We start from the raw sequence: 5714 nt of genomic DNA on the forward strand, positions 1-5714 counted from the left end.
TAAAAATCTGGCTTGTTTTGGAAAAATAAGGTCTCAAACTATGTAGCCTGGGTAGGTGCTACTGGTATTGTGAATTCAAGCTCTGAAGCTTTGTGTTGTCTTTATTAATCTACCAAGAAAGGTACAGTATTACTCAGTTTTGTATTATAGCTTTCAAGCTACGGTCATTAGGATATTCTGTTGCTCTTTTACTACCAGTGATAATTAGACATTAATTATTAAAGCATAAATCAAGGACTAACATTATTATAATTATCCAGAGATCTTTGTGAAAAAGTGGCATGGATTAAATCCTATTTAAATTTGTCACAACATTTTACAATTCCAATTTATACTGAGAGAGGTCTCTTTCATGTGCTCAAAACAAATTGGCTGTTTCTTCAAAAACTGAGATAGAGGCTACTGTGCATTTGCACCTTGCAGTATGTAAAGTATGAAGTCCTAGGTTGCTATCAGTGTATACAGAAACATTACTACTACCCAGAAAGAAAGAGGGGTATTGCAGATTTTAAGAGGGAGACATGCCTTGAGTCCCGTGTACCTTAGATAAAATGTCATTTGTTCTTTCTATAGTCTTTACAATATACCTCTTAAAGAACTGTTTAAAACAGTTTATGGGGATGCTAACTTCTATTTAAAGCTTCTGCTTGAGCTAGGCTACATATATCATACTTAATTGTGTTAGCCAGGACTGTTAGGGTATCAGCATGGACTAACACTGGCTGTGTTTATTTAATTAGTCTCCCTTCTGTTGGCCCACAGTATGCAAGGAGCCTTTGAAATCTTCCAAAATGCACTGTACCAGGGTATGGAGGATAAATATCCAGAAAGCAAGGTGACCAGAACAGTCAAAAAATAGTACTAATATGGCTGTGAGGAAAGCCCAAATGGTTTTTAGCATGCTTGAGTGAATCTAGGGTAGACTCACTGAACTGTTCCTGTTTAAACAAGTCAAATACAATCAGTTCAATTATAAATGGTTTAGTATTCCGGTATAGAATAAAGCCCTAGAAAAGAACAAGAGCTCCCTAGTAAAAACAGAGCTGGGGCAAAAGGGTATAGGTAAAATATGAATAAAGTTCTGTGCTGAGGAATATCTGGTCAGTTCTAATAAACCCAAGTATTAAGTTTCTTAGTTTAACATCCGGATAACAGCATCCACAGCAAACTGAGTGAAAGAAATTGTGAGATTGCTTCCCTTTGCACACTGGGCTTTGGGTGCAAGTGTGAAGGGGATTTTCATGGTGGTACTCTCCTTGATCCTTCCAGTCAAGGGAAAGGGCCCAGGCAGGAGTAGGCACATCCTGCATATCAATGCATGGCTGCATGGGTGGTGTCACCAGCAGGGCTTTGGCTTCTCTGTTGTTCCAAGGAGAAGGATTCATAGGAAGAGATGGAATCCACCTGACAAAGACAGGGAAGACCATCTTCACAGACAAGCTCACTAGCCTAATGAGGAGGGCTTTAAACTAAGTTTTCCAGGGGATGGAGACCAAAGCTCTGAGATAGGTGGGTGACTTGGAGGAAGTGCGAGCAGGAGTGGGCAACAGGGGAGGCATTCTCATTCTTCCTGAGATCTCAGGGCAGTTGACTAGTTACCTTAGGTGTCTATACACTCAGAGCCTGGGAAACTAGCAGAAAGAATTGGAAGTCCTTGTATAGTCACAGAATTATGACGTGATTGGAATAACAGAGACTTGGTGGGAGCTTGCATGACTGGAGCACTGTCATGGATGGGTATAAACTGTTCAGGAAAGACAGGCAGGGGAGAAGAGAGGAGGAGTTGCATTTGATGTAAAAGTGCAGTATGATTGCTCAGAGCTCCAATATTGCCATTAGGCCTGTTGAAAGTCTCTGCGTTAGAATCAGAGGGGACAGAAACAAGGGTGATGTGGTGATGGGGGTCTGCTTATAGCAAGGGATGTGAAGAGTAACAAGAAGAGGATCAGGGAAAAGTGTGGGTCACTTACTAAATGTGGGAGGCATCTTGGTGACAGAGGATGCAGAAATTACTCAAGTATTCAATACCTTTTTCACTTTAGTCTTCACAGGCAAGGTCAGCTCCCAAACTACTGCAGCTGGCAGTACAGTTTGGGGAGGAGGTGAGCAGCCAACAGTGGCAAGAGAACAGGCAAGGGATTATTTTAAAAAGCTGGACATATACAAGTCCATGAGGCTGGAGAGGATGCACCTGAGGGTGTTGAAAGAGTTGGCCAATGTAATTGCAGAGCCACTGGCCATCAGCTTTGAAAATTCATGACATTTGGTAGAGGTCCTGGATGATTCAAAAAGGGCAAATAGTGCCTGTATTTAAGAAAGGAAGGTCCAGGGAACTACAGACCAGTCAGCCTCACCTCCGTCTGGAAAAATCATGGACCAGGTCCTCAAGGAATCCATTTCTAGGCACTTGGAGAAGAAGGTGATTAGGAACAGTCAGCCTGGATACACCAAGGGCAAGTCATGCCTGACCAACCTGATCACTTTCTATGAGATGACTGGCTCTGTGGTTGTGGGAAGATCAATGGATGAGGTATACCTTGACTTCAGCAAGGCTTTTGATTGTTTCCCACAACACTCTCACAAGCAAGCTAAAGTAGTATGTTGGGTGAATGCACTGTGAAGTGGATAGAAAACTGGCTGGATCATTGGGCTCAGAAAGTAGTAGTGTAACAGGGGGGATTCCCGGGGCTGTTCGTCATTGGCCCACCCACATGTCTCTGGGCTAACTGCCCACCTTTCTCTTCTGCCATGCCTTGATGATAATGATTAAGAGATGTCAAGCTGCCCATTTACTTGCCCTGATGCCTAGAGCTTATGTACATGGCTCAGACTTCCCCTATATGGTGTCCCATGCCTTGTAGATGGCATCCAAGGCCTAACACCCAGCCTCTCCCTCTAGGGGACAGCCACTCTGGGACCTTTGGTCACACTGGCCCTGGCCTTACCCTCCAAGCCAGTCAGAATCCCATGCCCCTAGCTCTGGGTGTTCCTTGCAATGGGCCCTTTTGACCACTTTGGTCCTGGCCCCAGCACTGACCAGTCAAGGGCCTGTCCAGTCAGATTGACTAGTGGACTGCCTTCTCTCCCTCGCACTCTTCTACCCCCTCATTGGACTCTCAGATACTTGAGCTGCAGACCTCTCAATATCCACTCAGCTCAGGACTCCCTGCCCCTACCAACTCATCTCAGGGCTCTCTCAACCCACAAGGCTGTGATAGCTAGGGTTATAAGGCACCCCTTACTCACCTTTCACTGTGGAGGTGACTGGCCTGGCATTTCCAGGCACTACCCCACCATGAGCAACCCCACAAGACTATTTTACCTCAGTGGGGTGTAGTTTTCGGTCATGCCCAGGACCTGGAGCCTCCTCCTTCCCCATATACCTCCAAGATGTTGTGAGCAGCAGCTCCAGCCAGGTGATGTTCTCTCCATGACTGCAGCCAGCAAACTGCTGCCTCATCCATGAGGGCCTGAGTTTAAATGGAGGCTGCTCAGCCCCCTCCTACAATCACATGACTTTCCTGCAATCATGAGACTGCCTCATCAAGGCTGAACCACACCTGCTGACCACCCTGTTGCCTGCTCTACACCCTTAGTGGCAGGCACCAAGGGTGCTCTGCCACAAGCAGTCAATGACTTGACATCTAGTGAGTAGCCGGTATCAAGTGGAGTGCCCCAGGGGTCAGTCCTGGGGCTGGTTTTGTTCAATATTCATAGATTGTTAGGGGCTGGAAGGGACCTTGCAGATCAATGGGTCCAGGCCCCCCCGCCCCCCTTGTCCTGCTTTAGGCAGAAAGACAACTTGGGTTAGGTGACCCCAGCAAGGTGACTGTCTAGTCTCCTCTTGAAAACCTCCAGAGTAGGTGACTGCACCACCTCTAGAGGGTGTTTTATCTTCATCAGTGACCTGGAAGATGGCATAGAGTGCACCCTTAGCAATTTTGCAGATGATACCAAGCTGGGGGGAGCAGCAGATAAATTGGAGGATTGGATCAAAAAAACTCTCATGAGGTTCAATAAGGAGAAGTTCAAAGTCCTGGACTTAGGATGGAACAATCCCATGCTATACAGGCTGGGGGCTGACTGACTGATTATTCCCTTCTATTCTGTACTGGTGCGGCCACATCTAGAATACTGTGTCCAGTTTTGGGGCTCCCACTACAGAAAGGATATGGACAGGTTGGGGAGAGAGTCCAGCAGAGGGCAATTAAAATAATTAGGAGGCTGGGGCACATGACTTGTGAAGAGAGGCTGAGGGAACTGGGCTTATTTAGTCTGCAGAAGAGAAGACTGAGGGGGATTTGATAGCAGCCTTTAACTACCAAAAGGTGGTTCCAAAGAGGATGGTGCTAGACTGTTCTCAGTGGTGACAGATGACAGAACAAGAAGCAGTGGTCTCGAGTTGCAGCAAGGGAGGTTTAGGTTGGATGTTAGGAAAAACTTTCTCACTAGGAGGGTGGTGAAGCACTGGAACTGGTCTGTCCTTTTTCAGCTGCACTTGTTGATTAGTTAGGGCACTGGCTTAAGCAGTGAAGACCTGAGTTCTGGGCTCCATTCAGTCAACATGGGTTTGAACCCATCTCTCTCTTATTTTCCAGTGTAGTGTGATAACCATTATCACAGGTCAGGCAGTATCCAGTGCTCCTTTTGAAACTGCCCCCCTAGATAGAAGAGGAAGTCGTATAAGACGAGGAGGAAGAAGAAGCAATAGGAGATGCTGTCATGGAAGGAAGTCAGCCTTGGGTCCTTGCTTTCAGTGGGGCAAAAGACTCCACACTCATCTCTATGCATTTTATTCAATGACTATTAAAGTCAAGGGGCAATAACTTAGCTTTAAAAGGAACACCAGAGAAGGGACCAGGTAATATCTGACCTGTTGCGTGGTGATTACAGCACTCTGCTGGGAGGTCAGAACCATGTAGGTGCAAATCTCTGCAGCAAGGTCCAGGTCTGGGACCTTGATCTGCAGCTTTATAGGCAAGTGCTCAAACCCCTCAGCTGCTGGAGCTAAAACATGCTGGTGGGGGGAGGCTCCTTTCTCCCTTGTTCTTTCCTGGAAATATGTTCAGGTATGCTGATACACATTCTCATGTGTACCCAGCCAGCGCAAACCTATGGACAAGCTCAGTCTACAGGTGTCTGTTTACGCATTGACACTGAAAGGGAAGTAGATGTTTAGTAATTATCTCAATATAACTCATTCCTGCAGTTCCTATCTACAACAGGAACTGCTTGCATTAAAAACCAAAGGATTGGGTACGTAGGGACCAATCCCATAGACACTCACTATTGGGAAGAATGAATTTGCACAGAACTGTTGGAGTCCACATGCTCAGAGTGACTCAGGGTTCCAGGGCTTACATGTTCAAGTCCTTCTGGGTTCAGCATGTAATATTGCCATCACACTTGATACCTTTTTTGCTGACAGGCTAATCAGAGAAGCAAAAGATCAAATGAGCACTGAACTTGGATTACCATTTCTCCCCTGTGGAAGTAGTTCCTTTCTCAATACTTGCTGAAAATTTGCATTTCTGCAGCTTGTAGTGGATCTGCTTTGTGGGCAAACGTGATTCCAGTTTCCAGTTCTTTCAAACTGACATTTTTATTATTAATATATTCAAATTCAGAAAACCTTGGCATATACTGAAATTCAGAAACTCCAGGTAGCAAATTATACCGTTTTAGTTGCTGTTCAGAGTTTTCTTCAGCTGAAG

Source organism: Gavialis gangeticus, unplaced genomic scaffold (assembly GCF_001723915.1).
Source record: "Gavialis gangeticus isolate Ggan-Ray unplaced genomic scaffold, GavGan_comp1, whole genome shotgun sequence".
Taxonomy (NCBI): Eukaryota; Metazoa; Chordata; order Crocodylia; family Gavialidae; genus Gavialis; species Gavialis gangeticus.